We start from the raw sequence: 11319 nt of genomic DNA, 5'->3' as shown, positions 1-11319 counted from the left end.
CAAAAATGAAATATTTGGTTTTTAATCTTTGACTAGCTCGTACAGAGTCTTTTTGTAGAATCAGGTCTAAAGATTAGCGCTTCAATGTCAGGTTCTTCAATATGGAGGGTGACCCAGTTTCTTTATGGCGTTTCTCTAGTTGGGATATTTCACATTGTTATTTGTGTAATGTAAGTCATCTTTTATTATTGAGCTGTTCTTTCATTTTAATCAATAGTCCCCTTATATATGGTTTATGAGCCGACCCATGGTATAATTGGGTTAGATGTTGAATTAACATTAATATGCCAGAATTCTAGAAGGATTAGTATAATTTTTAACATTCATTATCTCATTTGGTATTTCTCTCCCCTCAGATAATATCTGAGTATTTATGACTGTGCCTGTGGCCCACTGTTGACCACTGGCTGTACCCCTAAAAAAGTATTATACGTTTGCTAAGCCATAAACACTTGACTCATATTAGCGAATTGTTCGCTCAACCGATTTAACTGGGTACTAAGCTGATCTACTTGATTGTACAAGTTACCTCTACCCCTGGGCTTATCTCTTGTTGCCCCATAGTAGTGATTCCTGGACCATTGGGTCCCCTCAGAATCAGGGCTGCTGTTTCTATCCTGGCATGGTTGCCCCTGGGGTTCAGCTTGTCTTGCGTTACTTTCTTGGGTTGCATTATTTAACTGGGGTGACTGGTTATCCTGAGAATATCTGCGCCACTTATTGTATCTACCTCTACAGGGATATCTATTACCTTGTGGATATTCTTCTCTTTGGGGATACCTATTTATCTGGTCATGCCCCCCATCTTGGGTATGTTCCCTCTGCGCCTCAGCCCTTGATGGGGAAGGGGCAGATTCAAAACCTTGGGGGCTAGGCCTATTTTCACTGGCCACTTCTGCATAAGTCTTCTTTTTGGATTCTAAATTAAGTGGGCTAGGTGACAGCCTAGTTTTAGCCACTACTCTAGGGTTGGGCTTTTTCTCTCTTTTATCCCCATGGTCGTTAGTTTGCTTTATGGCATATAATTTTGTACTTTCCCTAATCAGCCAATCTAATGAACAGTTTTCATCAAAGTCTCTAGCAAAAATTACTTTGATATGAGGGGGTAGGGCTTCATAAAACAAGTTAACAAATTCTGAGCTCTCAAATTTGGGATACTTTTCGGCCATACTGTACGCTCCTTTCAGTGTGGAAAGGAATTCAATTGGGCTCTGATTGGCGCCACATTTCAAATTGTATGTCGCTGCCTTTGCCGCAGTCACTGTACGATATGGGCCCAATTCTCTTTTAAACCGTTGTTTTATTTCACTCCAAGATTTGACATTCATATCTTTTAGTGAAGCAAAGTATTTATGATGCTTAATCTCAAATACCCATGGCAGAAATTCAGTTTTAGATTGGCCATCATTTATATTTAATACAGCTAAGGCATTTTCATAAGCCTCTCAATGATCAATTATGGAGTGGTCCCCCTTTTGGAAAATGGGTGTACTGCTTTACTTAGGAACTTGATTATCGTAGGGGTGTCATACACTTTATTAAGTACATTACCGGATTTCATTGGGTTCTTATCGTTTGGGTTAGAGCGTCCTCTATCTGTCCTATCTTTACTATGCTGAAATTTCACCCGTGCATTTTGATATAGGCTGTCTGAGAATCTAGCCCCCCTTCTGACCCGCTATAGTAACTGCCTTCTTCCTCTGAGGTGTAATAATAATCTTGCCCTTCAGAGTTAGGTAATTGCCTAAGGGGGAAAGTTATCTCTGGGTCTGAATTAGAGCCATAATTTGGGGACTTTTGTTTATCCTCCTGCCTTATATTTTGAAACTCACTTCTGACCCAGTCCTTAATTGAGTTAATAATTTCAGCACTAGTGTTATTATTTAAAGGCTCCTTATTGCTGCTGATTTGTCTCTTTAATTCATTTATTTCATGTTCATGTTCTTTTTCAGCCCTAGTTTTATTTTTATTTTGGCATTTTTCATAATCTTCTTCTAAAGTTTTTAATTTAGCCACTAATTTCTGATTATATTCATTTAAGGCAGAAATCTTTTTATTAGCGTCTAGATTCTCTAACTTTCTGTTAACAAAGGCTTCTTCAAATTCTCGCAATGGATAATTTTCACCCCTTAGCTGTCCTAATTGTATGTTTTGTCCTGCCATTTGGCTAGACATCTCACAGCTCAAATACATTAGGATCGGCCAAGTTTTGAAAATTATCTTGTCATGCCCTCTTAATTCCATGCATTTACTAAGCTGCAGTAAAACTTGGTGTAATTCACCATCTTCAACCCACATATCTTTAACTAAACCTTTGGCCTTAGCCTTAAAACCCTTAATATACATGTATACATCATCCCCAATATCAAGCCTGTCCATGAGGTGGCTCATGGCTTCGATTTTAAGAGTTCCTGCCTGAACCATTTCATGAACAGCGGATCTTGGGGAGGGCACATTTTCATCATGTACAGAAATGCTAGAGTCGCATTTTTTTTAAGGACATAGCTATTTTTATTATGATATTTAATAAGATAAAAATGCTTGTTTAATTTCTAAGAAATCACTGTTTGAACAATATAATTTTGTTATTAAAATCCAAATTTACTACACAAAATAATACTGCTGTGAAAAATATCACTGATCATCAGCAGCACCTCCAAGATGTTATATATTTTAGAATACAATATTAATTATGGCTATCTCCGCAGTAACCTCTGTATTATATATTTTATATAAGGTTACAGATATAATTAAAACTATCTCAGCGGTAACCTCCAACATTTTTGTATTATTTTTTTTAGTAGTTCTAATCAGGTTATATCTTTTTAAACACGGCAAATTATATTGTGGAGTAAAGAGGATTCAGTTTGGAAAAATATATACAGATTTATTAAACAAGCTACTAACAAACAATATACCATTTAATTATACACAAAACAAACTCTCTGATACAATATGAAATGAAATCTACTATTTTGCTTAGTTTTTAACCCTATGGGTACAAATCTAACAGTGAAATCTATTACAAAGTAAAATGAACCAGCGTGGACCAATTATGCAGTATGTGTTACTAACAACGGTTATTTAATATAATCTTAGCCACATATTATCATTAAAATTAGGTTTTGGTAACTTAAAAATACAATGCAATCAGTCAGATTCAGAATATATATCTACAGCCGAAGGAACGCATAAGAACCTCTCTAATGCCTCATACGATTCTCAACCTTAGAGAATACAATACCACTAAAATTAAATATATTAAATTATAATACCGGAGATTTCCTTATCATAAGCTGAATTAAATGAACACTATCTATAAAAAATTTTATTGTATGGTTAGGTGAATTAGATTCCTGGACAAGATAAATTAGACTATAGGGATAAGTACATATAAAAATTGGGCCTATAATCATCTAATACAAATCTTAATAAGGACCTTAAATGCAACAACTGTTTAAATGTAATTATAGACTTTTTATACTTCCCCAAATGTTTGCTCCTCCAAGCCCTGGGTTATCAATAGTCAAGCTTTGTGTTTCTTCTGCATTCGGTCCCACAAAATCCCTTAATCCACAGGAAAAATAGGCAAAAGTTTCCAAGGATATATAACTCCGCCCTAGTCTCTAACAGGCATTCACAGAAGTGTGAGGATCTGTAGTGCTGTGATTGGATGGATGTTAATTAACTTTTGGGAATAATTCCCCCATGTTAAGTATAGCGGGTTGTACTTTTACTAATTCACCACAAGAGATGGTGATGGTGAGTTGTACTATAAAAGTGAACTTGTGTAACTTTCTCATATTTATTTTTCATAGGACTCATTTTTCATATATCACATATATATATATATATATATATATATATATATATATATTTATATATTCATATATACATAGTACATATATATACATACATATGCATACATCATGTCTAGTTATAAGCATGCAAATATATTTCATTTATTATTTTTTTTGTTTAACTAAAATGTACCATTTTAAAAATAAATCCTTATGACATAGATAGACACTTATTTATACATAAGGTATATACATAAATAGAATTTCCTTATGCTGGCCTCTCAAATATAAGTGTATGTTACAGATGAGGCATAATGAATTATATAGTATTTTACAATAGTTTCTCTTTATATGTATCTCTTAATCTATCATGACTCCCCAATGCGTGGTGATACCTGGGAGTATAATTTGGTCAGGTAATCAGTATATATATATATATATATATATATATATATATATATATATATATATATATATAATACATAAATGTACAAATCACATATATATATATATATATATATATATATATATATACACACATACAGGCATATATATATTCATATCATACTGGTTATTTCATATACTTAATTCCATATTTAACTTATCTATACATATAGTTATCAGATTTTTGAAGTAGTTATTTTAAAAAACATATTATCCGTCTGCACACATAATGCAATACTGGTCATTTTTACATGTCCTTCCTTACACATTTAATTTCTCTATACATTTAGATACGTGGGTCATTATTTATCACAATTGTATGTGCCAATTTTTATATACACCATTCTAACCTTTAATTTCTTATATTTAAAAATTGGATTTCTTTTCTTAATAAACATTGTTGTACAACAGTTCGTTTTGTGAATTGGTCATTTAGACTAGCTGGCATCTCCTTAACATATGAGTGAGAGACCATTTTTTTGTAATTCTATCCACCAGAGCATAAACAAAATCTTAGACAAAGGGACTCCACTCCCTTGAGTTGGAACAACAGTCCTCTTTGTCCTGTTGATAAAGCCCCCAGGTGATATTATGTTCAGGTAACTCCTGGACACATGCTTTTTATTATCTGATTTTTTGTTTATTTTTGTGTTTACAAACAGCAGGGGTTCTTCTTGGCAAAAGGTAACCTTTGGACACATGTGATCCAAGATAATTGACATTGTTACCTTATGACTCATGGGGGTGTGGTAAATGTTTGCCAAATGCTCTTGTTTAATTAGAATGTTATATCCAAGATTATTTTAAATACATTTCCTGTATTAAATTAATTATTTTTATAATTTGATAAAATAATTCTTCTGATATAGACCACTCCTCACAGATGATGTAACAGTATGGATTGTACGGTGTGTTGATGGAGAGGATGGTTGCACGCTTAGAGAATCTTTTAAACTAGGCAAAGTAGGGGGGGGTCAGTCCAAGCATAACAGAACAGACAGATCAGTCTGTAAATATGTCACATCTAGAATATCTCAAAGAAGAGATGACAGAAGGATACACTTAGGAAATGTCACATTATAAGGTTTGGAGGAAAGCACACCAAGTAACACCATAAAGCACATGAAAATTAAATATATGACCTCAAGTGCAAGAAGCATGTTTGGTAAAATGGGGGCGCTGGAGCTCTTAGTTGCAGAAGAGGACTATGATATTATCAGTACAACTAAAACTTGGTGGGATGATTCACATGACTGGGCAGTTAACTTAGGGTTATACTTTTTTTTTAGGAGGGACAGGAGTAATTAAAGGGGTGGAGGAATTTGCATGTATATTAAACCTGACCTTCAACCTACAATAAAGGAAGAAATGATACAGGTAATAATGTAAAGACCCTGTGGGGGAAATAATCCTAAAAAAAATATTATTAGGAACATGCTACAAGCTCCCCAACATTAGTTACATGGAGGAAACAACTCAGCTACTAAAGCAAATAGGAAAAGCTGCTAATAATAACAGTGCTGTAATTATTGGAGATGTTAACTAGCTTGACATAAACTTGGCCATTGAAACTAGTAATACAGCTGCGAGGGAGATATTTTTAAATGTTCTCAGGGATAACTTCTTGTCACAATTAATAGAGGAGCCAACTAGGAATAAAGCTATATTGGATTTAGTGATATCAAATTATACAGATAAAGTGCCAGATTACAAGTGGAGTGCTAAATATCGATTTTGCAAAAACAATAATAGCATTCCACTGAGTAATGCTAGCGCACGCTAATGTGCGCTGCTATTACAAATTGACAGCAATACGAATGCAAACTCACATTCGCATTGCATTCACAATAGCGTGCTTCCACAGGCTCCTATGGGAGCCTCATTCTCATGCCGTGTCTCACCTTGTGCAGCGAAGGGGGTAACTAGCGCAGGGATGGGCAGCAATCTTACATATATATGTATATGCTTATATACATATATATTTATGTGTTAATATGTGTGTGTACACTTACACTAGGGTCACCTCATCAACAGCTAAAAATGCTCACCCTAAGGACTTACCATATTCCTACTCTACATGGTTAGGGAGAGACTTTGCAGACAAAAAGGAGTTGGGGCTCTCACAGCATACTCCAGGTCCAGAAGCCCTTGCTCTAAATAACGCTGATTTATGGGGACAGATTGTTAGAGGAGCTCAACCTATTAAACAGAACCTGCTTCCTACATTCCTGAGCCTATTTGAAGCTATCTATAATGCCCCACCAGGTAGCGATGTGCAGAGGAATTGGAACTTTGGGGACCCTGTCCAACTATCCACAGAACCCCGTGAAATACAGACAGACTTCTCTCCTTTCTCACTTAGAAACCTTCATGGATCCTCATTTCTTTCATGTAATTAGCAAGAGTCCATGAGCTAGTGACGTATGGGATATATATTCCTACCAGGAGGGGCAAAGTTTCCCAAACCTCAAAATGCCTGTAAATACACCCCTCACCACACCCACAAATCAGTTTTACAAACTTTGCCTCCTGTGGAGGTGGTGAAGTAAGTTTGCGCTAGATTCTATGTTGATATGCGCTCTGCAGCAGGTTGGAGCCCGGTTTTCCTCTCAGCGTGCAGTGAATGTCAGAGGGATGTGAAGAGTGTATTGCCTATTTGAATTCAATGATCTCCTTCTACGGGGTCTATTTCATAGGTTCTCTGTTATCGGTCGTAGAGATTCATCTCTTACCTCCCTTTTCAGATCGACGATATACTCTTATATATACCATTACCTCTACTGATTCTCGTTTCAGTACTGGTTTGGCTTTCTACTACATGTAGATGAGTGTCCTGGGATAAGTAAGTCTTATTTTTGTGACACTCTAAGCTATGGTTGGGCACTTTTATATAAAGTTCTAAATATTTGTGTTTAAACATTTATTTGCCTTGATTCAGGATGTTCAATATTCCTTATTTCAGACAGTCAGTTTAATTATTTGGGATAATGCATTTGAATAATCAATTTTCTTACCTTAAAATTTGACTTTTTCCCTGTGGGCTGTTAGGCTCGCGGGGGCTGAAAATGCTTCATTTTATTGCGTCATTCTTGGCGCGGACTTTTTTTGGCGCAAAAAAATTTTCTTTGTTATTTCCGGCGTCATACTTGTCGCCGGAAGTTGCGTCATTTTTGACGTTTTTGCGCCAAAAATGTTGGCGTTACCGGATGTGGCATCATTTTTGGCGCTAAAAGCATTTAGGCGCCAAATAATGTGGGCGTCTTTTGGCGCCAAAAAATATGGGCGTCATTATTGTCTCCATATTATTTAAGTCTCATTGTTTATTTGCTTCTGGTTGCTAGAAGCTTGTTCACTGGCATTTTTTCCCATTCCTGAAATTGTCATTTAAGGAATTTGATCAATTTTGCTTTATATGTTGTTTTTTCTTTTACATATTGCAAGATGTCTCAGATTGATCCTGAATCAGAAGATACTTCTGGAAAATCGCTGCCTGATGCTGGATCTACCAAAGTTAAGTGTATTTGCTGTAAACTTGTGGTATCTGTTCCTCCAGCTGTTGTTTGTAATGAATGTCATGACAAACTTGTTAATGCAGATAATATTTCCTTTAGTAATGTTACATTACCTGTTGCTGTTCCATCAACATCTAATACTCAAAGTGTTCCTGTTAACATAAGAGATTTTGTTTCTAAATCCATTAAGAAGGCTATGTCTGTTATTCCTCCTTCTAGTAAACGTAAAAGGTCTTTTAAAACTTCTAATTTTTCAGATGAATTTTTAAATGAACATCATCACTCTGATTCTGATAATGATTCCTCTGGTTCAGAGGATTCTGTTTCAGAGGTTGATGCTGATAAATCTTCATATTTATTCAAAATGGAATTTATTTGTTCTTTACTTAAAGAAGTCTTAATTGCATTAGAAATAGAGGATTCTGGTCCTCTTGATACTAAATCTAAACGTTTAAATAAGGTTTTTAAATCTCCTGTAGTTATTCCAGAAGTTTTTCCTATCCCTGATGCTATTTCTGAAGTAATTTCCAGGGAATGGAATAATTTGGGTAATTCTTTTACTCCTTCTAAACGTTTTAAGCAATTATATCCTGTGCCATCTGACAGATTAGAGTTTTGGGACAAAATCCCTAAGGTTGATGGGGCTATCTCTACTCTTGCTAAACGTACTACTATTCCTACGGCAGATAGTACTTCCTTTAAGGATCCTTTAGATAGGAAAATTGAATCCTTTCTAAGAAAAGCTTACTTATGTTCAGGTAATCTTCTTAGACCTGCTATATCTTTAGCGGATGTTGCTGCAGCTTCAACTTTTTGGTTGGAAGCTTTAGCGCAGCAAGTAACAGATCATAATTCTCATAGCATTGTTAATCTTCTTCAACATGCTAATAATTTTATTTGTGATGCCATCTTTGATATCATTAGGGTTGATGTCAGGTATATGTCTCTAGCTATTTTAGCTAGAAGAGCTTTATGGCTTAAAATTTGGAATGCTGATATGTCTTCCAAGTCAACTTTGCTTTCCCTTTCTTTCCAGGGTAATAAATTATTTGGTTCACAGTTGGATTCCATTATTTCAACTGTTACTGGGGGGAAAGGAACTTTTTTACCACAGGATAAAAAATCTAAAGGTAAATTTAGGTCTACTAATCGTTTTCGTTCCTTTCGTCACAATAAGGAACAAAAGCCTGATCCTTCCCCTACAGGAGCGGTATCAGTTTGGAAACCATCTCCAGTCTGGAATAAATCCAAGCCTTTTAGAAAGCCAAAGCCAGCTCCCAAGTCAACATGAAGGTGCGGCCCTCATTCCAGCCCAGCTGGTAGGGGGCAGATTACGATTTTTCAAAGAACTTTGGATCAATTCGATTCACAATCTTTGGATTCAGAACATTGTTTCACAAGGGTACAGAATAGGCTTCAAGATAAGGCCTCCTGCAAGAAGATTTTTTCTTTCCCGTGTCCCAGTAAATCCAGTGAAGGCTCAAGCATTTCTGAAATGTGTTTCAGATCTAGAGTTAGCTGGAGTAATTGTGCCAGTTCCAGTTTTGGAACAGGGGCTGGGGTTTTACTCAAATCTCTTCATTGTACCAAAGAAGGAGAATTCCTTCAGACCAGTTCTGGATTTAAAAATATTGAATCATTATGTAAGGATACCAACATTCAAAATGGTAACTATAAGGACTATTCTGCCTTTTGTTCAGCAAGGGCATTATATGTCCACAATAGATTTACAGGATGCATATCTGCATATTCCGATTCGTCCAGATCACTATCAGTTTCTGAGATTCTCTTTCCTAGACAAGCATTACCAGTTTGTGGCTCTGCCGTTTGGCCTAGCAACAGCTCCAAGGATTTTTACAAAGGTTCTTGGTGCCCTTCTGTCTGTATTCAGAGAACAGGGTATTGTGGTATTTCCTTATTTGGACGATATCTTGGTACTTGCTCAGTCTTCACATTTAGCAGAATCTCATACGAATCGACTTGAATTGTTTCTTCAAGAACATGGTTGGAGGATCAATTTACCAAAAAGTTCATTGATTCCTCAGACAAGGGTAACCTTTTTAGGTTTCCAGATAGATTCAGTGTCCATGACTCTGTCTCTGACAGACAAGAGACGTCTAAAATTGGTTTCAGCTTGTCGAAACCTTCAGTCTCAATCATTCCCTTCGGTAGCCTTATGCATGGAAATTCTAGGTCTTATGACTGCTGCATCGGACACGATCCCCTTTGCTCGTTTTCACATGCGACCTCTTCAGCTCTGTATGCTGAACCAGTGGTGCAGGGATTATACAAAGATATCTCAATTAATATCTTTAAAACCGATTGTACGACACTCTCTGACGTGGTGGACAGACCACCATTGTTTAGTTCAGGGGGCTTCTTTTGTTCTTCCGACCTGGACTGTGATTTCAACAGATGCAAGTCTGACAGGTCGGGGAGCTGTTTGGGGGTCTCTGACAGCACAAGGGGTTTGGGAATCTCAGGAGATGAGATTACCAATCAACATTTTGAAACTCCGTGCAATTTTCAGAGCTCTTCAGTCATGGCCTCTTCTAAAGAGAGAGTCGTTCATTTGTTTTCAGACGGACAATGTCACAACCGTGGCATATGTCAATCATCAAGGAGGGACTCACAGTCCTCTGGCTATGAAAGAAGTATCTCAAATACTGGTATGGGCGGAATCCAGCTCCTGTCTAATTTCTGCGGTTCATATCCCAGGTATAGACAATTGGGAAGCGGATTATCTCAGTCGCCAAACGTTACATCCGGGCGAATGGTCTCTTCACCCAGAGGTATTTCTTCAGATTGTTCAAATGTGGGGACTTCCAGAAAAAGATGGCTTCTCATCTAAACAAGAAACTTCCCAGGTATCTGTCCAGATCCAGGGATCCTCAGGCGGAGGCAGTGGATGCATTGTCACTTCCTTGGAAGTATCATCCTGCCTATATCATTCCGCCTCTAGTTCTCCTTCCGAGAGTGATTTCCAAGATTCTAAAGGAGTGCTCGTTTGTTCTGCTGGTGGCTCCAGCATGGCCTCACAGGTTTTGGTATGCGGATCTTGTCCGGATGGCCACTTGCCAACCGTGGACTCTTCCATTAAGACCAGACCTTCTATTTCAAGGTCCTTTTTTCCATCAGGATCTCAAATCCTTAAATTTGAAGGTATGGAGATTGAACGCTTGATTCTCAGTCATAGAGGTTTCTCTGACTCAGTAATTAATACTATGTTACAGGCTCGTAAATCTGTATCTAGGAAGATATATTATCGAGTCTGGAAGATTTACATTTCTTGATGTTTTTCTCATCATTTTTCTTGGCATTCTTTTAGAATTCCTAGAATTTTACAGTTTCTTCAGGATGGTTTGGATAAAGGTTTGTCTGCAAGTTCCTTGAAAGGACAAATCTCTGCTCTTTCTGTTCTTTTCCACAGAAAGATTGCTAGTCTTCCTGATATTCATTGTTTTGTACAGGCTTTGGTTCGTATAAAACCTGTTATTAAGTCAATTTCTCCTCCTTGAAGTTTGAATTTGGTTCTGGGGGCTCTTCAAGCCCCTCCGTTTGAA

The sequence above is a fragment of the Bombina bombina genome, chromosome 9, assembly GCF_027579735.1.
Source record: "Bombina bombina isolate aBomBom1 chromosome 9, aBomBom1.pri, whole genome shotgun sequence".
NCBI lineage: Eukaryota > Metazoa > Chordata > Amphibia > Anura > Bombinatoridae > Bombina > Bombina bombina.
Note: the sequence above shows the minus strand (reverse complement) of the source record.